This window comes from Lepidothrix coronata, unplaced genomic scaffold (assembly GCF_001604755.1).
Source record: "Lepidothrix coronata isolate B3197 unplaced genomic scaffold, Lepidothrix_coronata-1.0 Scaffold60, whole genome shotgun sequence".
NCBI classification, from domain to species: domain Eukaryota; kingdom Metazoa; phylum Chordata; class Aves; order Passeriformes; family Pipridae; genus Lepidothrix; species Lepidothrix coronata.
The window spans coordinates 205,417-228,974 of NW_016690240.1; the positions used below are offsets into that span (position 1 = coordinate 205,417).

The 23,558-nt window shown below is 36.4% G+C and overlaps 1 long non-coding RNA gene across 1 annotated transcript; it reads right to left on the reverse strand.

Moving 5' to 3' along the window:
• Positions 1–310: 310 nt before the first annotated feature.
• LOC108498508 lies at positions 311–22,463 on the reverse strand. The gene is made up of 3 exons (XR_001875191.1): positions 22,376–22,463; positions 932–1,089; positions 311–511 (listed from the first exon to the last, which is right to left on the reverse strand). It is a non-coding gene; the product is annotated as an uncharacterized LOC108498508 (long non-coding RNA).
• Positions 22,464–23,558: the final 1,095 nt, after the last annotated feature.

Consider the following 23,558-nt stretch of genomic DNA (forward strand, 5'->3'; position numbering starts at 1 on the left):
CCAAGCACAAATGAACAAAGTTCCCAATGCTCTGGATCTGATTAGTGCCAGAGGGTTCCAGGGTAGAGTTCAGATTACTTTTCTTGAGCTTCTCTGTGGCTTCTTCACTTTACAGAATAGGAAACACATGCTAGTAGTGGTGTTAGAGAGGATTATATTAAAATCAGGCACAAACCTTACCTAGAAGTCCTGTAACTGAAATCTTTTTTTGCACCAGTATTAGAACAACAGCATCATGGTTAAAATAATTGTATAATGCCATTGTAATACAGGTTAGGGAAGTAATAGTCAAGTGAGACCCCACCTGGAGTACTGTGTCCAGCTCTGAGGCACACAACATAAGAAGGAGCTACTGCAGTGAGTCCAGAGGAAGGCCATGAAGATGATCAGGGGATTGGAACACCTCTCCTGTGAAGCCAGGCTGAGAGAGTTGGGGTTGTTCAGCCTTGAAAAAAGTAGGTTCCAGGGAGAGCTTACAGCTTTCCAGTAACTGAAGGGGCCTAGAAGAGAGCTGCAGAGAGACTTTTTATAGGGCATGTAGTGATAGGACGAAGAGTAATGGCTTTAAACTGAAAGAGAGCAGATTTAGTTTAGATACCAGGAAGAAATTCCTTACTGTGAGAATGATGAGGCACTGGAATAGGTTGCCCAGAGAAGCTGTGTGTGCCCCATCCCTGGAAGTGTTAAAGGCCAGGTTGGATGGGACTTTGAGCACCCTGGTCAAGTGGAAGATGTCTCTGCCCATGGCAGGGATCTTGGACTAGATGGACTTAAGGTCCCTTTCAACCCAAACCATACTATGAAGTTTGATGATTTCCTGAGGAATACCCTGCTTGAGTAGTAGACTGCAAGAGTACGGACACCTCCTGGTGTCATAGGTACAGAATTGTTAAATTTTCAGGCTGTAAACAGTAAATGCTAAAACATTTACCTTAGGGATCGTCAGGTTGCAGCTGTTGATCTTTGCTGCAGGGAATCTCCAGACTAAGAAGTGTCATACCTATCACTTGGAATAGATGTACGTCCTGTCCGAATAGTGAAATCTGCATTTTTTCCCCAACAGTTTCAAATGTATGGAACTGGCTAGTGCTGTAACAAGAAATAATGTGAATTGCAAAAGGTGGATATGAAAGCTAAGTGTTTGGGTAAACAACCAACACAAAACACTGTGGTGTTCACTTCAGATATGGAATAAACCAAAATTTTCTTTTCTACAAAAAGATTTATGAAAAATCGTCTTTCACACTTGGTCTCCACAAAGAGGAGCTGATGGTGCAGCCCTTGACTTATATCATAGTGAAATCATAGGTAAACGCCAATTCCCTTCCTGAGCAAGATTCATGACATTGGGGTCATTCTATTCTATGTCACCCACTATCAGAAGGACAGCAATTGCCTCATCATTAACCATTTCATTCATTCCATCTTCCATCCAATGACTGCCATAAAAAATTCAGTTTCTATAAGGAAGATGGAGGAGGTTACAAAGGGCAAGAGAAGGCAGAAGGACAAAACCAACTTGACCTTGAAAATTAAGGAGGTAAATAATTTAACAATAAATTTCTGCAGGGAATTTCTGCAGAACTGAGCTGAAGTTGGAAAACCACAGAGTAAGCCCAACCATTTTGTCTGCTCTTACTACAACTAATGAAACATTAAATATAATACATAACCATTGGTGATCATATTTCATTTGATAATCCATTAGGGTCTCAAATAGTTCTCTGCTTTTTCTTATAAAACATAATACTTTAGGGGGAGAGAAGTAGGCAGAAGGGGAAGAGTATTTGTGCTCACACTGTGTGCTGGCATAATAATGTTCTTCCTGCTGAACTAATGGCTTCATAGGGTTTAGGTCAAAGAGTTTAATGGAGCTTAGCTCTGGATGTCTCAGTAACTTCTTAGATTCTAAAACTAAACTACTTTAGTCTTAAAATACAAATGATGATGGTCCTAATAAGGAGACACATTTCCAACCAAATTTGAGAGTAAAATATATGATGGGAATGCTAAAAGAGATGATCTCTTTCTTCCAACTTATGCTGTGAAAGATGTTCATTCCTTACCAAGGTGAATTCACTATTTCCTGCAGTTCTCCAAGGCAGAGAAGGAAAGGATGTTTGTACTCAGAATGTTCGTTACATTTTATTTAGCCCCTGAGATTTAAATATATATATATATTTTAAGAAATCCTGAACTCACATGTCTGCATATATTCTACTTTTTTTATTATGTGCAATCTGTGGGAAGAATGTAAAGATCTCCTCACAACACTATATTCCAAGATACAGTGTAAAATACCTTGCTTCTGTGTCAGCCACAAATGTCACTTTGAAAAAAGTAAGAGATCTCTATTAAATGGTTTCCTTTTTTCAGACTTTCCAGTTACCTTTCTCTAGCTCTCTAAAAATTTATTCTCATAACATAGAACTGACATTACAAACCAATCTATTTGACAGCCCAGATTTCTTAATAACATAAATCTGCTTTTTCTGTCCGATTTTACTGCACACTGGATGCAGTTATATAAGCCCTACAATTGCACTTGAATCCGCCAACTTCTATAAGTTCCCTATTAAAGCATATTTTGTTGTTTCCAAACAATATCATGAAGGAATATCATGAGATGTCTTTCAACAAAAGGACAGAAATTCTTTCATCTAAAGTTAGGAAGGAAGAAAGAAAACTTTTTGTTCTCTTTCATAAAATTGATTGCCTATTTTTTTTTTTTTGTCCCAGGTTGGAAATTTCTGTCCTGACAGATCTGTGTAGTTTACTTGGTCAACACATAGAAAAATAGATATGAAGGATAAGGAAAACAGCTGCCATAGCATCAGAGAAGAGAAAGAAGTCTGTAACATACCTTACCAATTGTGCACTGGAAGTCTGTGTTACAGCACTTGTGCTGGATGGAAAAGGCAACAAAAATTCCTAGACAGATTTTGAAAATTCGGAATATAAAGGGGGAAAAGGGGGAGTCAGATTTTCACACTACTGGACATTCGATAGGCAGCTGCATCTTGATAAAGTATCCTAAAGTAAGGTTAAAGCCTTATCATGTTCCACTAGTAGCTATCATTCTGTGCAAAGTAAGTGCAGTTGCAATTATGCCATCTGGTTTCATGGACAGACGTCAGTTCTCCAAAAGGCTGTGCTTGTAGCAACAACCAGCAAGATGCAGAAAGGGAGAGAAAGCAATATTTTGATTCAGTGCTTCAACTGCTGGATACCTCTAAAGAAGCATTGCAAAAGATTGAGGTAGGTAAACACAGCCCACAACTGCTCTGATCTAAGGAAAGGAGTGTCTGTGCAGCCTCTTCCTTGCAAGACCCCTGTTTAAATAGGATGCATTAGTTTTGCGATTTCTATTGCTTCTCTGATTATAGTTTGCTTCTCTTTTCACTTAGCTATACTGCCTCATGTGTAGAAGGGCACTGCCTGAGAGGTAAACAAGGATTCTGCTGTTTTACCATGCTGAAAACAGGCTGCAGAGAATGTGCTGGCCACAGATCATGTACAGAAGGCACTGAAGGCTTGTGCAGAAAGAGGAGATGCTGATAGCTGGGTTAATTGTAAGCTGGAGCCCGTAACATCTAGCTAGTGTAGGCTAAATATGAGCACTAGGCTTTTGCAGATCTGAGGTAATTTTGCTGGATCTCTTGCATAGGAGCGAGAGATTTTCCAGTTTATCAATATATGCTCAGCTTCAGGCATGTCTTGTGCCAGCTTTCATACGCAATCACCTAAGATCCTGCCAGCCATTTTCTTTTTCTTGAAACTCCTCAAGCAGCAACAGCAGACTTGGAGATTGTAACACCCTTGTGAACTTCCGTGAGTGAACAAAGATCCTAACTCCCTTTTCCTTTACAGGGGCGTAAATTGGGAATGTTGTCACTCAGTTGCAACGTGAACAAAACTGCCTCATTTGCCTCATACATCCAAGGAGAGAACTGGTGCAAAAGGATGAATAGAAGAAAGCGGAAGAGGGAAGAGGGGGAAGTCCATCCTTTCAGCTGCTGCCTTGGCTCCTCTCTGCAGCTGGTAACAGTTGATGTAAAATCTGCCTTTTCCAATAGGGAATTATCCACCAAATTGCATCTCAGGGTTCATTTGCTATACATAAAACCTAGACTGAAGCTTCTGCTTTGAGATTAAGTCAGAGAAACAGCCTTATGCTATACTTTCTTACTGTGTGCTAACAAGGATAGAAGAACATGTAACCTTTAGAGTGAAAAAAATCTCTCTCTCTCTTCTTTGAAAATGCTATTGTTTTGAAAGACCTCAAAAATGTGCTAGGTACATTAGAGACATATTAGACTGCTGTGACTCACATCTAAAGCAATATTTATGGATTTGGATTTTTTTTTACTTTGTTTTGTTTCAGTTTTATCTACCAGTCTGGCATGATGTAAGCATACCTTGATCTTCTTGATTTAAATATTTGCTTCCAGTCTTCACTGTCAGCTGTCCATTATGGGGATAATCTGAAGCCCAATTTTGGGTTGGTGTGATGAGATAGATGAGCAGTTTTAGTGACACAATATAGGGAGGTTCTTCTCCTCCTCTAATGTTTTGGGTTTATATTATTGTCAATTCTGTTAGCTTTTTGTAGTACTGCTCAATTAATAGAATTTCTTCCTTAAAAATACTCACATATGCCATATAGTGTTTTACTTTGGGGTCTGCTGTGGTTTGGGTTGGGTTTTTTGTTTGTTTGTTTGTGGTTTTTCTTTTTTTTCTCCCCCCCCCCCCGGAAAAAAAACCACTAAAATAGGTAACAAAACCCTTAACTATACATAATTTTGTATTTAGGCATCATGGTTGAGATTTCTGAAGAAAGTAACACCTTGTTGCATTGGAAATTACCATAGCTCTTGTAAACAGGTGATAAAATTGCCTATCTCAGTGGTTATCAGTTTGTTCATGTGCGTTAATTCCTTCTTACAATGTGCTAAGCCTCTATGGCCTAACAAAATTGGTAAAGATGTTGCATTTTATTTATATTTTTAAGAATATATTTGAGGATCTGTTTTATATGCGTGTGTGTATAAATCCAGTATATAGACACAGCAGTGAGATTTCATCTCCTGAAAGCTAGAAAGAAATAAAGAAAATGGGTGCTAGTAAAAAATAGGGAAAAAAAATAAGAGGGAGCAAGAATAGCCAAAAAAAAAAGGCAAAAAGAAAAAATATGATATAGCGATTGAATGCTGGAGAAAGCACTGAGCTACATATAACATCTCGACCATATATAAGAAAAGATCAGGTAAGTCCAGGTTAACTGAGTCTTGTTGCAGAAATCCATTAAAAAGTGAAAAGAATCAATTTAATTTATCACATTAAACAAATAGCAAAAAAACCAGTGCCAGATCTAATACAGATGTTTCACAGTATAGTGGGAAAATGAAGACATTTTCAAACAGCAAGGCTTGCAAGTCATAGTCTTGAAATGCTTAGATCAGGTGGCAGTCTCTGTTAGAAAAGCAAGCTCTGTAATGGTATTGATTGCTTCCAAGGCCATATTAGAGATGAAGACAAGTCCCAGGAGACAGGTTGTTGTCACCTTGACCTTGGGTCAGAGCTAGACCACCGACCCCTGACACCCAGGACTTCTGCACTGCATTGTGATATCTTTCATGCCTACAGACAAAGTCAGCAGGGGACATGTGTCGATGTGGCCCTTGCCAAATCAGAATCGACTGGCCTGTAGGAAGCTGGAGAGCAGTGGGAAATGTGGGTTAAAGTATGTCAATAATGTTTCACAAGAACAATTTCTCCCAAGAATTGTAGCTGTTGGAATGTTTTGACATTTATTCGGTAGAGAAATGTAGCATGTTTTGTGAAGCACTTCAAGAGAGCTGCTGCTAACTGCCGTGGTGTATTGATCTTCCTGTTAAATTGCATGGGCACACTTGGGAGATCATTGAGATTCAGGCAACGGGACAGAAAGGATCGGCTGCACCCGATGGTCACTAATGGTAATTGGTTTCGATCCTTGCACTTGAAGAAGCCACGATTTACTTGGTTCACAGATGAATTGTAGACACTAAATATTTTGAAAAGAAAATATACTGTGATTTCTTTTTCTCATGTCATTTACAAATTATTGCCTCCACTTCTGAATGTTTCATATAAAGTATATAAATCTACATGACTTAATATAATAACATGCTAAACAAAATTTCAAGGACTTCTCCTTCTTGTCTGTGAAGCTTATATTAGTGCAGAGCAAATGAACTTTCTGATCCTAATATAAATGAGTTAATTAAATAATTATAATAATATTTAGTAGGATCTTAAAAATCCATAAACCCTCTTAAAGTCTCCCTATCATCACAATACATCTTCCTTTACAGTATACACATTCTTCTCTCTATCCTATTTCGTTTCATATCAACACAGTCTTAATATAATGAATGTTAAAAAGAAGTGTATTGAAGGTAACTACAAAAGTAGAATGAAGTAGGCAGGTATGGCTAGTAATGTAATACGGGATTAAATTATACTAGAATGAAGAATCTGATATGAAAATTGGATACTAATATTAATATCAGAGTAAATTATTGCTACAATACAGGCTCTGATATAAAAAATGGAGTATACTTCCAAAAATGAATGCGGTGATAATCCTGCCAAAATTCATGCCACACATGATTTTCAAAGCAGATTTTATAGGGCTTCTGAAGCTTTCTGCTTTATACAAGATACTTTTCTACGTATATATACATAATTACATGAAAGCAAATATATTCAGTAAATGATGGCTGCTTTAATACAAAGAAATTCATATAGACTAAAATTCTTGGAAGAAACCAATTTTGTACTTCCTCTAATCTGTTTCGAGTACACGTGTCCTTTATGATACATACTACATTCCTATGGTTTTTTAAAGGACAAAAGGATTTTCAGTTTTTGTTCTGTGTTTTTTTCCCTTCAATTGAGAGGTCAGCAGTTTCTACAAACAGCTGAGTTTCATGCATAAACTTGCATAAAATATCCATAAAATCTATATAGCACTTTGTTAAATACAAAACAGCACAATATAAAGCAACAACATATATTGGTTTTTTGTTAACTGAGATCAAAATTATGCCTATCTGGATTATTTTGGTTAAAATGACTGTAAGTAGATTGCAAATTCAATTACAGTTAAATCATGCATTGTAGAATTTGTGTCATCCAAAACTAAAATAGAGAAAACAGAGAAAAATGAGTGTCTGAATGCTACTGAAAGTTCAGTATAATAGCAATATGGCATTTGCAATAGCTATACAAGTCTCAAATTTCTGAAATATTTACAAACCTTAGATAATGACAACCTCAGGATAAAATCAAGAAAACAGACGGTATACAGGAGATAGCCTGAGGCAACCAGTGATGAGGTCAGATCTATACAGTATGTGTGCTTTACATGAAAAACGCTCTACTAAAATGTCTCTGTGTACTGTGTAGAGCTTTGGGATATAGCAGGTATTCACTAGGGGAAGGTAAGGATTATTTACTAGGATCAGTAACATGGAATTCAATATTAAAACCGACAAAGGTTATCATCTATTACACATTAAATTCACCACAGTTGTTTGACAACTCTCATAGCAACAGATTCCACCCTTAACAATTCAAAGCAATCTTTTAGATTAAAGTTCATGTGATCACTTTAAAGAACTATTCAGTGTTAATCAAGCAATATTGCTCCAGGCATCTTGTTTGTCTTTCACTTCAGGCTATTTGGTTGATTGCTGAAAATGCTGAGTTTCTCTGTGTGTGTGTGCAGAGCTGTGTGTCTTAGGTGGAAATGACAGGTGAGGTAGTGGGGGGGGTGATATGGGAACTGATTGAATAGGCTCTGCAATAGGCATAAATAAAGTCCCAGTGGCTGATGGTTCTGGTGGGGTAGGATAAGAAGTATATTCTGCATTAATAATTGCCTAATTTAATTTGGTAGGATATTAACTAATGAGGGTATCATTAAAACCTAAGAAATTCTTTAAAACACCTGATTATATATGCATAAATAATGTATACACACATAAATGATTACACATATATATATACATATATATATATATATGTTTCTAATTTTAGAACATTGCCCAGGTAGTACTTTACACATTTTCTTGTCAGAGATGTTACTCAAAGAAAAGTACTTCTCAGAGGGATTAAGAAATCGAACTCCAACATTTCGTGGCATAAAAACCTTCTTTTTTTCTCTCGAGTTGTGCAGCATCTGCTTCAGGCATGTCTTACTCTTGATCTAACTATTCTCCAGAGGTTTAAAAGATGCAGTATCAATAACACTAACATTATAGAGAGGAAAGTCTAAAGATGCTGCAACTGTTATGTACTCTGACATCTCTGTTGGATACCCTAGATCATTTACTCGTGACCCAATATCTGTGGCAGAGTTCAGCATTGTCAAAAAATTTGTCCTTTTGAAGGAAGATTTCACTGTGCAGTGCTGCCCTAACATCTAACCAGGTGCTGAATCCAACCTCAACGTGAGAGACTGCTTGCTATGAGCACAATTAGTCCATTATAGGCTAATACAGGTAACAGTAGCAACTATTGCTATCAACACTGAAGGTAATACAAGTGCTAGAATGAATCCTCTATCGATGTCAATGAGGAGTCCTGCTTGCAGGTCAACAGCACGACCCTTAGATAGGAATGAAAGATAAGTAAATCTACTGCAGTCTTGGAAGTGGATATTCCATCAAGATTTCTTCACGAAATAAAGTAGAAACAATTCTGCAATGTCTGAATTAATTTGTATGACTTAAAGAATTTCTGCACTCAAAACAATTTTTTATAATATTTTTTAATTACAAAATGTCCACTTGTTTGAAATGAAGCTGTGTGTAGGAAATAAGCATTTTTGAATAACCTTCTGATTCAAAAGGCTTGTAAATGAAGACTTTTTAAGTGGTCAAATATCCCATTTAGACATTTTTAATTAAAAAATTCCAAATTTGGATCCAGTTCAAAATAATCTTGTATTAGAGACTGTGTTAAATAAGAACTGTTTATAAACAACCAAACCCCAAACAAATACTTTGAAATTATTGGAATTATACACGGTACTTTACGCAGCCACATTTTTTCCTGCAGTTCATCTGTTTGCATAAGTTTCTCAACCCTGAGAGAAATCAGTTGCAGCTGCTGGAAATCTGGGTTGTTGGGAAAATACTGTCCTACTCAGCTGTCCTTACCATGATGGTTTCCAGGAGAAAAGACTTCAGTAGGAAAGCCCTCATATTTTGTATTTTGGGAGATTATCCAAAAAATCATGCTTTTCTTCTGCCCTTCTCATCATTTTTAGTAATAGTTTTCTGGGATCTGATAAAGAGGGATCTTATTTCAGAATAAAGTCACACACAAAAATGAACGCTAAACAAAACTTTTGGAATCTTTACAATCTGCTTGAAGTGTGAAAAATATCTTCCAAAGTGTTTAGTTGAAGATATTCTTCAGTAGGAATTCTTTAAGTATGAGAAATGAAATAATAACAATGCATTAGTACTAAGGCATAATGATGTGTATTTATTTTACTCTTTCCTCCTCTAGACTACCCAAAATTAACAAGGAAGCTGCTGACCTTGCCCTGCAAAAGTGTTTTCTAATGGTCAGATTCATTCTAGAAGAGTTAAGGTTTTGGTTTTTTTTATGAGGCTGTTTTATTTTAATGATGCTTTGAAATTCCTTTTTAGCCAAGAGAGAAATCCAGTTAACTGTGGAAGAAAATTCAAATCCTGATGATAATATCCTTGACAAGTCTATGCTTCTTTGGAGTAAATGAGATTTTACTGTGTTTTCTTTCATTTTCTCTTTTAATATTTCATAAGAATGAAAAATAGTTTCTAATGAATCACTGATCCTTCTTTTTTTCCACTTGTTATATTATAAGCCATACTAAGAAACACTCCCATAAATGTATTTCTCCCTTTTCGTATCTTCCTGAGGAATTTTACAAAGATTTCTGTGGTCATCTCCTTTTCAGTTTGAATTGCTGCCTGATTTCACTAAATGCAGATTAATACATGACACTTGGATTTTACTTTTTAAATTCCTTTAAAGTGCACATATTTACCTCGTATGTGTGTATATGTTCTAGCACAAACTATACATAAAATAAATAAATAAGCATCAGTAAAGCTAAAAGTAGAAAGATGATTTATATCAAAGAGCTCTACACGGAGTGGCAGAAGTGCAGTAGATATTACAGAAGGATAGCAACAAAGGAGAAACTCATGGCTCTAGTTAACAGAAAAACATGCAGTCTAGATGCGCGAGTGCATAAGGCAAATATCATAAATACCTTTCACGTTCTTTTGGGAAATGCAGATCATTTTATAACTTATGACTGGATACAATCCTTATATCTTCAGGGGACCCAAGTGAAATCTTTAGAGTAACTGAGCAAAGCTTAGAGGAACAAAAATACAGGCAGAGCAGGTAGCCCTATGTGCAAGGAATTTCTATATGTGTAATGTTTTGGTTTTGCCGAGAGTGCAGAGGACGTCTCATTAAAAGTTTATTAGAAATATCACCCTTACACTTTCAGTTATCATGGATAATTCTGTCCATAATACCACGAAAAGACTTTGTCTATAATGCCACAGGAAATAAATGAGAGTAAGAAGGATCTTGTAATACTTCCAATGTAGCTGCAAGCAGAGGGAGTTAAGCTATACTCTTAACTTACTAGCATGGATAAGATATTGGTGTTTCACAGGTCATCATAAAGGACATGTTCTCTTGTGACCATTGTATGGCTTGTGGTAAAAATAAAGATGCCACTGTCATTTTGCTGTCACACAAAGATCCTAAAGATGTGCATTAAAACTCCTAAGAGGAGTGTGCAGGATGTCTGAGCTCCTGCATATCATTCTGTAGCGGAGAGAGGTACAACGACTATAGGATACAGTACATTGTATCCTAAGAAAAAGGGAATAATTTTCTTCAAGCTCTCAGAGTCAAAAGCTGTGATGATAGACTGCTCTGCATGCTCTGTATGTTTCCACTCATTAATCCCTGCAAGATCTGAACTGATAGATTGCTCACAATCAAACATTGAACAGAATTGTGTCTTCCCAACAGGATGACTTACAAAGGTTATTCTAAATTGGCATGTCCAAAACACTCCCTATCAAGGGAAAAGAGATTTGCAAAATAGAGAACAAGGGGAAATTGTCATACAACCTTTTTTGCCTGACTTCCATCATGCCATGTAGACAATTTTATGGACCTTTTTTTTTTACTGTAAGCTTCCTGCTACGACTGTGGTATGTGAATGTGACAGACGAGCTCAATGTCTTCAAAATTCAAACACTTGATATTGTCAATGACATTCTTAGATGTTTTCAGTATTACTGATTTAATAGGTTGTATTCTTTTTACTCATTATGGGCAAGTCTTGCTTTGATTTTATCTTCTGTTGAATATCTTGTTCCTATTTTTAACAGTTTAGATGTGCTTACAGGGGGAAAAAAAGGTATATGGGGTTTTGACATTTTTCTTGAGGTGAATAGTCACCCTTCATGATACATTGCTATCTTTTGTGAAGAACTTAGCTTAAGGTTGATGTAGTTTACTTTCTCAGACTCTCTGAAAAGGAACACCTCAACAATACCATTTCATTAATAATGGGGTTATGGATAAGAAATGCATATTTAACTTCCTTTTAAGGATGTTAATATTTGAAAGTCTTAGAATGATTTTTCTTGCTAGATTGTCAAAATGTGGCCTTTAATCTATGACTATTCCCTAAAATGGTACTGGTAACATGGAAAAAAAATCCCAGCTAAACAAACATTAATATTTATGAGCAATCTATTGGGCAAACACTACAGGAAATTGGTATCACTGAATATATTTGTACCACACGTGAACCAGCCTATCTCCACCCATAGTTACTCACAGAACAAGAAAAACTTCTGAACTAACTTTTTATAGTATCTATTCATAATATCTATATCTTGCTCAGTCCTAGGACAATGTGGGAGAAAGATCCACTAATGGAAAATTTATGTGTGATTTTCTGAAGAAGTAGAGTTTGAATTTCTGAAGCAACAGTGGTTTTAGTGGAAGCAGACCTCTCTGGAAACATTTGAAAATTCTGCCATCATGCTTTTGGATAGGAACAGGCAAATAAATACCTTCTGCTTACACTAATATCTCCAAAGAAAATTTCATTGATCTATTGCTCTGACTTGGATTAACTCATTATATCGGTGGAAAGATGCCAGAGTGCTAATAATATTGTATTTTTATATATAAACATATAGAAGAAAAATGGATGATAAAAGAGAATGCAGTTCAAAGGAAAAGACATGATGACTTTGATCTTTCCCACAGGTGCAGATCTATTTACAACAATGGGCTTTTCTGAAAGGTTTTTGTATTACTTGGACTTCCAGCATTAAGATCTTTTTTTCAGCTGAAACCATTCAGATTGGAATACTGAATCTTGATTTAAGTATTTTATTATCTATTTAGCAAGAACAGGATTCTCAGACCAGTTGGTGTAGCTAGTGATCCTTTTATCCGTGTCTATCTGTATCAAGTTCAGTTATTTTAAGGTATATAACTGGCCCATAAATTGTTCATGCAAGGGTCAGAGAAGGAGAAGCTCAAGTTCATATAAACACACACATATAAATATATTTATATATAAATACACACATATATGTCATTATACATATACATGTTCACGTTTCAGTGGATGAGAAGATCAGGAAAATATTGGAAAGAAAGGGGTAAGAAAGTGCACATTTAAACTTCCATGATCTCTCAGACACATACACATCTGCATCCCTTATATGAAAGAATCTTTAGGCCTCTAAATCTAGTAGTAAATCCCATGTCTCTGTGACTAACATGCTGAACGTACCTTCAGACTTTCCCTGATTGCTCATTCTGTTGAAAACAGCCTTTGGGCTGCAGTTAACTGTCCCATTTGGAAAAATAAAGGAAAACCTCTAGTTTGTTAGTGTAGGATAGGGTACATGCACATGAAGTCTGGGAAGCTCACAGCTGTGAAGGTCCCTGCCTGAAGTTCCTGTATGCAACAGCACATGTCCTTCTAGGTAGTGTGTGTGATCTGGTCCATTTACCACCACTCGTGTCCTCTATGTCCTCCATCCCTCATTAACAGGAATCCTTTCTACAAGCTGGAGGAGCTTTTCAACAAGGAGGCTGAGAGCTACCTGTTCAGAAGAGGGAAGAGGCACTATTCCAGGAGACATTTACAAGGCTGCCAGTATATGACAGTAAACTGAAACATGGCTTTGTGGATGCAAGAAGGACATCACTAGTATAAAAAAGAATGCTTTTCTCATGTTCTTGAGAATGGTGGTACAACTCCTGATGTGGCTGCAGAGCTGAAGATCTTCTCTCAGCACAGAGCATCAACTATTCGAGGACTTCCATCACCCTCTTCCACATCTTGAGCTTGGGAAGAATTGCACTTTGCCAGGGAATTGCGCCCAATGCGTAGGAAGCTATCTGACACCTAAGGATCTGTATGTGGGAGAGCTCCTATTTGCACCACCAGTTGCTCAGAAATTGTAGGATGAAGTTTTTTTATGCAGAAAGGTTTACCATTCTGGCTATTTATTGAGGAACTGTCCTATGTGAATATTCAAAATTGAAGTGAGCACTTTCAGAGCTGAACCTTTGCTCATTTTTGTGGATGCTTTCACCTCATTGCGTCTTCTGTCTTGTGCACCCATGCATCAGTTGTGGCTCTGTGCAGTCCCTACCACTGCAGGAGTGACTTATAGGTCTCCTACAGTCATGCAGAACCAGGCCTCTATGTTCTTCTTGTTAATTAACTGGTGAGGTAAATTCTCTCACCTAGAGAAGACTTCTGCTCTTCCTCGTTCTCCTCCAGCCTCAGCAATCACAGAACGCTTATCCACAGCTTGCAAATCTTGCACACAGATGCAGTGTGGTGGGCTTAGGGGATGTTTTTCTGGTACAAATGAAATACATATGCTGAAATGTGTTTGCTAAAGGTGATGCAAGGGTTTGGGGAACAGGCAATGTGTGAAGTGATGCATGAAGTGCAATATGGTCATAGGCTGCTGTTCAGGCACCTTAAATGCCTAATTCTTTTTATTGAAACAGCTCTAATGAAAACTCAAAAATTTGAAATTTTAATTTAATTTTTAAAAACAATTTTCTTTTCTTTTTTTTTTAAATTAAAAATCTCCTTGGAAAATTATGATTTCAACCTAGTCATTTTTGTCAATAGCCCTTGGAGAATGAATTTAGGTTTAGTTCCATTACACTTTCTAAGCTTGGCTCTTTACACCTTACATTGCAATAAGATAGTGACTAGTTAATATACAATGGAATGTCAGGCAATGCATGTGCATATCCATAAGCACAGGCAGAACTGTTAAAAGGGAGAAAGAATAATGAACAATAAATGAAAGCCCAGAGCACTAAATTCTGCACTTTTACTTACAATAATTAATGTATTACCTCATAGATAGATTAACTGTTCCATTAGGCCCCTCATATACTTGGGCGTCATTGTCATCTGTGTAAAAGAAGAAGTCTAGCCTAAAAGACTATTTCCTGTCTAAACAAATGAGTAGAAAAGTAGATCCATATCACAGTGTTGCACATGGAATCAAACACAAGTGTGTGTCTGCTACCTTTCTTTTTATTTTATTTTATTTTATATGTATTTTCTCTGCTTGTTTCTTTTTTCATACACTTTTTGAAGCAGAGAATCTATTTTTGCCTTTCTTTTAACCCAGCTCTTAAAGGAGATTCCAGAAGTAAATGGTGTGTATTCCAGAATTAAATGTGGTGTATTAAAAACAAAGTCTAGTTATAGGAAAGATAAAATGTGAGTCCCACTTGCCAAAACTGTTGAGAAGAATTAAGTGTGCAAGTGTCTTCTACTACTTGCATATATATGACCACATATTAAGAAATATAATATTTCTTAATATGGCAAATTCTAGCCATCGATACTGGAGTGTCACCACTGTAGTAAATAAAAGAAAAAGAGGGGGGAACCCCAACAAACCTTTAATAACTTCTCAAATACAACAATAGCAACAATAAAGAGGAGTAAATTACATTTCTATTTCTTTTCTCCCCAGCAGACAGATAGCAGTAGCTCAGGCTGAGCAAAGGACTGTCTTCCATTTAGGCATATAATCCAGCATTCCCTGTTAAGAACAGGGTAAATATTTAGTCATATATTATTGGTGTCACTATCCCAATATCACTAAAATATTGTCAACATACTAGATATTTTATTTGATGAATACTGAATTACATTTTAGTGGTGTCAATCAGAATAAAATTCATAAAATCAATGTTATAAAATTTGGAATGGCAAGCCTAGTGAAAGTATGGGTCAGATTAGCATGTCTGGGAACAGGGAACTTCAGAAAGTGAATAACCAAACTACTGCATGAAGCGAATGCCATTAGTGGGGATAATGTTTAGGAAACTTTGTGGAAGCACTGAATACAGAATTTACTCATTTATGGAGACTATAGGAGCCACTAGTCACAAAACTTGGATTTGATATGACAGAAGTCCTCAATCAATCAGGACAAAAACATGGACTGAATTGTAAACATCTTTCATTAGATACTTCAGGTCCCTGTTTTCTTTTCTGTTTTGTGCCTGTGAGTCACTAAACTGCCCTGAACCCTCCTAACAGAGAGGAGTTTGCAGACTGACACTGCCTTCCCTTTCCCTCATTTCTCTGATCACAGAGACAGCCTCTCAGTGACACCATCAGCCAGCGAGTGAAAACTTTTGGTAGCAAGCCTGGATCTTGTAACAAGCCTTTACTTGTAACAAGCACTACACTACTCTCAACAGAGTCTACTGGATTGGTGGGAGAAAATGTTGCACAATGAGAGTCCATTGGAATGGACCATTTGCTGGTGTTGTACAGCTAACTAAAGCACCAGAAACTTCTAGCAAATATGAAGAGCTGTATATTTCTTCTTCAAAAGGGGAAGAAAAAGGACTGCTTTTATTTATGATCCTCTGCTGTCTCAAGCATGATACTTCATAAAAGGATATCCTTATGAAGAAAGATGATGAGAAAAGACACTATCTTTTGAATTGTTGAAATTCAGACAAAAAGCGATATATCCATCCAGAACCAATATATTCAGTAGCACATTTTTTTCCTCTCCAAAATACATGGGATACTTAATTCATGGAATATCCAATTTTTTTAAGATAGCCCTAGTCAGTGAATCAGTTAATTATCAATAGAGCATGACTAAGAGGTCAAGATTAGTTGACATCATAGGATGTGGTTTGCAAACTGCAGAGGATTTAGTTCTTAACTATATGTGTCATTAACTTTTCTCAGTCATCTCCTCCACTGACACATTTATTATAGTATCATAGTCTCATAAAGCAAACATTCTATACTACTTCCAGTAATTATAGCCTCTTAATAAGGAATTTATACTACCTTCTACTATAAAACTGCAATAGAAAATCCTGGCTACAAACTTTACTCAATATAATCATAATCACTTTTTGTTTATAACTTGCTGCTCTGTATTCCTGAAATACTTAGCTTTGGGTGGTGATAGTTAAGTGATTGCACTGCATTTGGTTCAAGGCCTTAAGACTGCTGATGGTACTGAATTATCCAGGAAGAAAATAGGAAGAGATAATAGTGTTAGGTTTCTCACCTTATACAGCACAGGCATATTTATTACATTAATTAACTTTGCAAAGTTTAATAGAATTTTATTTGGGAAGTTATATTATTTTTCTACTTTCAGAGCTATAACAGTATTTACATGTTTGCAGATTAGAAAACAGGAACAGTTCGTCTGGATTTGATTCAAGTCTTTATAATCCTGTTATACTCGTTTTTCTCCTCTGCGTTCATAAAAAGCTGCATGTTGATAAACATCACTTACTTGGCACAGATCAGCCATTTTCCAGGCCATATACCTGAGAAAAGTACAATCCACAAGCCAAGTGCAGTAGGTATTTTAGTTCATAAAATGGAATATGTGTCTCCAAACTCCTCTAATCAAAAATGAACAACATGCCTTGCTATGTGCATTGGGTTTATTACCATATGGTAGTTGATTGAAAAAGTGGTAAACTCCTGAAAGTTCATCAGCACGGTCCCTAAATGGCAGAGACACTGATAAGTTCCATGGGAAGAAACAGGGGAGCTCTGCTTTAGTACCTTCAGTCCATCACCTACTCTACACCCTCATGTTTTGAATGTTTGTCCCGAGAACACAGAAGGCATGTAAAGGATATCTGTAAGATGCTGGTGACTTTTTTTTCATGGAGCAAGCTGCCTAAACATGTCTTTTTTTTCTTCTTTGATGCTCATTGGCAAAAACTAATATACAAAGCAGACAGAGGTATCCTCATTTCTGGCACCCTCAAAGTACAATGAAAGGATGTTTAAGAGGCATCTGACTAAGCCAGTTACTTTTAACAACAGAACTACCAGTGGACATTTCTCTGCCTGTCATGTTACCTAGGGCTTTAAACTAACTGGAAATATCAATTTCCATGTACTGAAGAGAAGCTGAGAGTACATCAGGCCAGCTTGCAGAAAACTTGGGGTTTTAAAATGAAAAAATTTGCAAATACTGTAATCTTTCTTCTCACTCCTCCCACAAAATATTCATTCAGACATATAATGTATTGAATAGAAACTACTTGTGTACAAAATGCTACAAGGAAGTGTTGTCCAATAGGGATTATCAGTTGATGGCATAGTGTGTAATGTCATATTTCAAATAATGTTCCACTGGCTAAAATTTTGGTTGCTGAGCCCTTACATGCCTTACTGTTTCCTTCTCTGCTGTTCACTTGGAGAACTAGTGAGGTAAAGATTTATTGGATATCTAGACTATGTGCTCAGCTGGAGGTGCTTTTTCATTCCCTGCTCTGAGCCTCCAAACTAATCTGTGAGTATGAATCACTTCTGATCTACAGTTTCTCAGATTTCTGGACAGTGTGAAATATCAGTCTCAAAGCATCTGCATCTCTAAACTCTAAATATCAAACTTTTCTTAATTAACTTTGATTACCTCACTGCTCAAATTGATGCTGAAAGAGGGAATATAAAAGCTAGGGGACTGTTCCTGACATAAATCAACATACTTTCTGTACTGAGCACCTTCTGTTAAAGCTCACATGTTGTACTTAAGGACTTGAGCATTTTTAGTCTTCTTTTCAGGACAAATTTCAGGCAAATAGACAGAGTGACATTTAAACTTCTAAAATCATTAATCTACATTTTAATCAGTTGAAGTTTTACTTCTATTCTGTTTGTCTTTTCTTTTGGTTTCAGTTCTCAAGGTCATATTCATCAATTTCCAAAGCCTTGGCTTTTTGTGAAGCAAGTTAGATGAAGAGCTAAATGATTATTTTGTAGTAAGAAGATGAAAGTTAGATGAACCTTGACGTATCACTCAGGATATAATTCAGCAGTGAATTCATATCATCAGGATTTATCTACTTTAGAAACTAAACAGTTAACATAATCATCTCTTTCTATTACTAATTTAGAAAAGCTTTTTTTTCTTAAGTACACTCTCACTTTTCTGAATTCACTGCATGTGACCCACATCTTTTGTCCACTGCACCATTACCAGCAGCTAATCCCTCTTATTTATTGATAATTGGACAAAACTGAACAACATGCCAACTCCTGAAAACTGAACGCCATTGAAGCCTCTATTCAGGTTTTCCCCTAAAACCACATTAGTTTCCAAGTTCACTTCCTTTGTGGAATATCAATGGGAAAAGAGTTCACAATTCTCTCATGGGTTAGGAATTCAACTAATTCTAACCTGCACATTGCATAACTGTGTGAGATGTAGGAATACGATGTACTAGGGCTCAAAAATGAACACTTGTAGAACAGAAAAGGGAAAACTCATTTAATGTTTTGTTAACCAGTTTGGAACTTGCAATCTTTCCTTGAAAACAAATGTTCATTTTTAGAGTAATGTTGGTCAATGGGTAAGTGGTGATTAAGCAATCAGTATTTGTAAAATATGGCCAGGTCCTTAAAGTTTTAATCGTATTTTTCATCATTATTGCTTTTGTCAAACACAACCTGCATTACTAATACTTTGTCAAATAATCACTACAACATATTCAAGATAATGTTGGACTTCTTACAACTATGTGTCACTGGCAATCATGTTTCTCTACAGGTTTATATAGGTCAATTGCTTGGTGCACAACACGAGTACACACTGAGTAGAAGAAAACAAACAAAAAAGCTGCTTTTGGAAAATTCATAGTTATCAACAGTTTGCAAGCCTCCTAAATGGGAGCTCCCCATGGAAAAGATTGTGATTTAGATGCAGTAGCCACAGCAAGCCATGCTGAACTTCCCCCCTCAACGAAATTTTCTTTTATGCTTTTCTTTATTTGCCCCATCTCTCTACAGCCTTTCAAATACACAGCTATACTGCTCTAAAGTCTAAAGCTGAAGCCATAAGCCTCCTCCCGCAGAAAAAACAAAGAAGAGGATAAAGTTTCTGTGTGGCATTTGACAAGACTGTCTGTGTGTGAAGTCCCACACAGCAGTACCCAAGCAATTTGGTAGTGGGTTATCTTTGGAGCAGGAGGTACTGCATATGGGCTTATTAGTCCTGTCTGTCAGGGCTATGCTACTTTAATGTGGCTTTATAGCTTCTGCGTCACATGCTTGTATCCTCGCTCTACAGACTTAGCAGCTTGCTCAGAGTGCGCTAGAGTACGTCCAACACAGACTTTCATTGTGAGGCATAGACATATTCCAAGAGTCTCTGCTTGCCATTACTCAATTTGAGAAAGGGATATGAGTAATTTTTCTGTAGTGAGGCTGGCTTTTAGCTAGGGAATTTAGGAAGCAGCATCACACAGTGATCATTCAGAAGCAGATGAAAAGAATCTTCTCCATCACCATTTTTTTTTCTCTGTCAGCTTCCCTGGCAAGAAATCATGTCTCATTTTTAAGAAATAGATTTTTTTAAAGAAAAAGTGACTGTTCCCAAACAGCCTAGTATAAAGGAGCAGAAAGAAATGTTATTTACACATGATATGAAACAGAGTAATTTATGGGTTTTAATCTTGCAAATAATTTCAATCATATATTCAGAGCATATCACCATTGTCTGTCAACTTTAATTTCAGAAATTGGAAAGTATAATGGCTTTCCTTTTCACTTACAGGGGGGATGAATGGTATTTTTAGGGTTTATTAAGGAGAAGCTGGAGTGTCTCCATAACACAGCATTCATATCTGCAAAAGCCAAGAGTGTACCTTTGCCCTCTAGCTCTGAGAGGAGATGTTGCCAACAAATAAAAAAAACCCCAGTAATAATCTCACAGGGCCAAAAGACATAAATATGATCAAATCCTTTAGTTATTTTATGTTGACAGGCTTACTGATACCAGTTTGGAGTTTCATTAACTTCCATAGGCAAAAATAGTAATTCACATTGCTCTCACTGAAGTCAATGGGAGAAAAACTAAGATCAAAACTATCCTCATAGTGAACTTAATAATTTTCTTTTTTTTAGAGTGTGATTTTTTTGTGTGTTTAATTTTAAATGTACAGAAAAATCAAAAGCTTAGAAGCAAAAGCTTTTGCTGGATTAAGAGCATCTAAGACGTAATTATGTCACTCACAAGTCAAATAAAATGCATACTAATTATCTGTAATTTAAAAATTCTAACAAGAAATTTTGTTCAAACCTTGCAGAACTTGGCCCTTACCCTGAAATTAAATATGAGAATAAAGTAAGTAGTTCTTACCACAGGAAAAATTACATTAAAATATAGTCTGAAACCTGCATGATAATCAGTAGCAATGTAATCCTGCATCCAAACAAAGAGCTAAATTTTTTGGCTCCCATCTTCCTATTGTTTTAACCTCTTGAGCATTGCATCCTATCAACAGGAAGGGAAGAAAAAGCAGAAGAAAGATGTCACTGTGTGGCTGTGGAGAATGGCCTCCACAAACTACCTCTAATCTGGTACCTAAAAGCACTGAAAAAATTAAGTTTCTGTGAAAGGGCTAAGAGAAAGTTTAGCAATATTAAATTCAAATTAATACTAAAAAAATACATGAGAAATTATGATCCTATTCGTGGCTGCATTGGTAATATGTATACGCCGCATGAGCATGGGTTTGAGACAGCAAAAATAAAGCAATTGTTGACAGTTGCTATTGTTGTCCATAGAGGAGTACTTTCTGCAACAGCTAGATGGGAATAAGTAACCCATATTCAGTGGTTAATATCTTTACACATACAGTGTTTGCCAATGATGATCCAGGATCTTACTTTCAAGTAATGAAAATGGTTAGCGGTGTTAGAAATTTTTCTGATGTTATCAGTCAGGATGGATTTGCAGGCTTAGTCACATTCAGGAAAAATCCTATGTTGTTCAATTAAAAAAAATATTTCTGGTTTCTGCATTGTTTGTTTAAAAATGCTGCATTCAGAGCAAACCCTGTGTATCTAGAAGATACACAGAATGACAGAGTGTTGTATAAACTCAGAAATGAGGTGCATGAAGTAACACTGAAACAAAATTAGCACTCTGGAGGGCTACATTATAGTAAACTAATTTGGGATATTACCAATGGTCAATATTTGTACTCAAACTTCTCAAGCCCTATTTCTTATATACAGGCTTCTAAATCCACAGTTGGTCAACTAGGAGATTTTCACATTATGTAAGTTTAAACACCTGGTTTTGGTCCATGGCATAGAGGATGGGTCTTCCTACAGTACATGGAGAAACCTGGAAGGCTGAGTTAGGAGCCTGACAATCTCCAGCGACTTAAAACTTCAGTGCGGTAAGTCACCTTTAAGTTCACCAGTTCTTCAGGAGAAAATGAATACTCACAACGCTTGATTAGGAATAGAAGGGATAGATCCTAACACAGAAGTAAGAGAAAAGAAGCAACAAAACAGCTGACCACTCCCTAAACAAAATACGTGCCTTTGCTTTTACAATAATTGTAATTATACTAGGTTTCTCACATCCAAGAGAAGAAGCCATTAGCAAGGTTTCCTTTACATTTCTTTCATTTCTTTCTCAGCTGTAAAGCCTAGGTAATGTGAAAACACTATAGTACAACTGCCAAGAATATTTTTCATCCTGACAATAAGACAAAAGGTTCACTAATCACTTAACATTTATCATCAACTCAATCAATTCTTGACAGAGAATGAAGGTGGACTGTTTGATATTTAAAGGCACTGTATGCTTGGGGGATATTGAATTATCCAAAGATCATTTCTAAGGGAAAAAAAAAGAAAAAAAACCAGAAAATAACATACCATTTATGAAGACTGAAAGTTTCTTGTATGTAGGTCCTAGATGTAACTTACCTTTAACCTTGAGTGTCTCTTATTTCCTTTCCCACTAGCCATGAAGGCAAGAAAAATGAGCAAAGGGTCCAAATTGGGGACACTGTAGCTAACAGAGAATGAAATCAAAAATTATTTCAAATTCCGAGTTTAAAGAGTTAAAGAAGTAATACTATTTAAACAGGGTTGCAGAACTCATATTAAAAATGGCAGTACTATAAATGTTCTAGTATTGTCAGGAATGTTCTGTTGGATGACACTATACTGTGATTTGTACACACAGCGGACCAGAGCTGATGGGTGAATGAAATGATCCATAACCCTCACTGACACATTTAGAGCAGTTCAGCTGCACACAGAGAACAGTCCATCATTTGCACCCTTCTGTGAAAGCTGGCTTTACCAAGTGTTTCAATGAAATATGTGCAACTTCCCATTTAAATTAGTACCACATGAACCATGAAGAGCACCACAGGTATCTGTTGTAGTACCAGCCTAATGCAAAAGTGGCCTGTCTTGTAATGCTCTAACAGGAAAGACATACAACCATTCATCTGTAACATATTAAAACCAGAAGAAATAAATTACTCTATAGATGAAGAATTATTGCTTGTGGAGAGAATGTGCAAAGGTAGTTCTAAAAAGCAGCTTTTACTAAAAAATTATTGCAACAGCATTTGAATTCCTAATGCATATTAAACCTAGTTCACATAATCATAAATCATCATTTTTAAATCAAGAAAATCTGCTTGAAACTTTTTAGAGGTTTATTTTACTAGTTCAGAACTATTTCAGCATTACCACTGAGGGAAGCACAATAAGAGTGACTGTAAGGGTGAAATATAAAACTCAACCATTTGCCAAGAAAAAATTCTTTAGTCTTGAGTTTTTCACATTTACCAGTAAGAGCTGCATAAGTGACTGAAACTGTCCTGTGAACATACAGGTGACTAAAATGAATTGAATTCCTATGGGTGGATTTGACCTCCTGTGCAATAGCTTTCCTTAAACTGACTCATGTAGTCTAGCCAGTTAGGCAGAAGATTTAGAAAAAGCAATGAATTTACCCAAATGCTACAAAGTGTTTATATTAAATTAATTTTATTGGGAAAAATTAATCTCCAAAAGCTCATTCTAAGCAATGCACCTAATGCTTGATAAATCCTGAGATGAACACAAACTGGTGTTTATGTTGGTGAATACT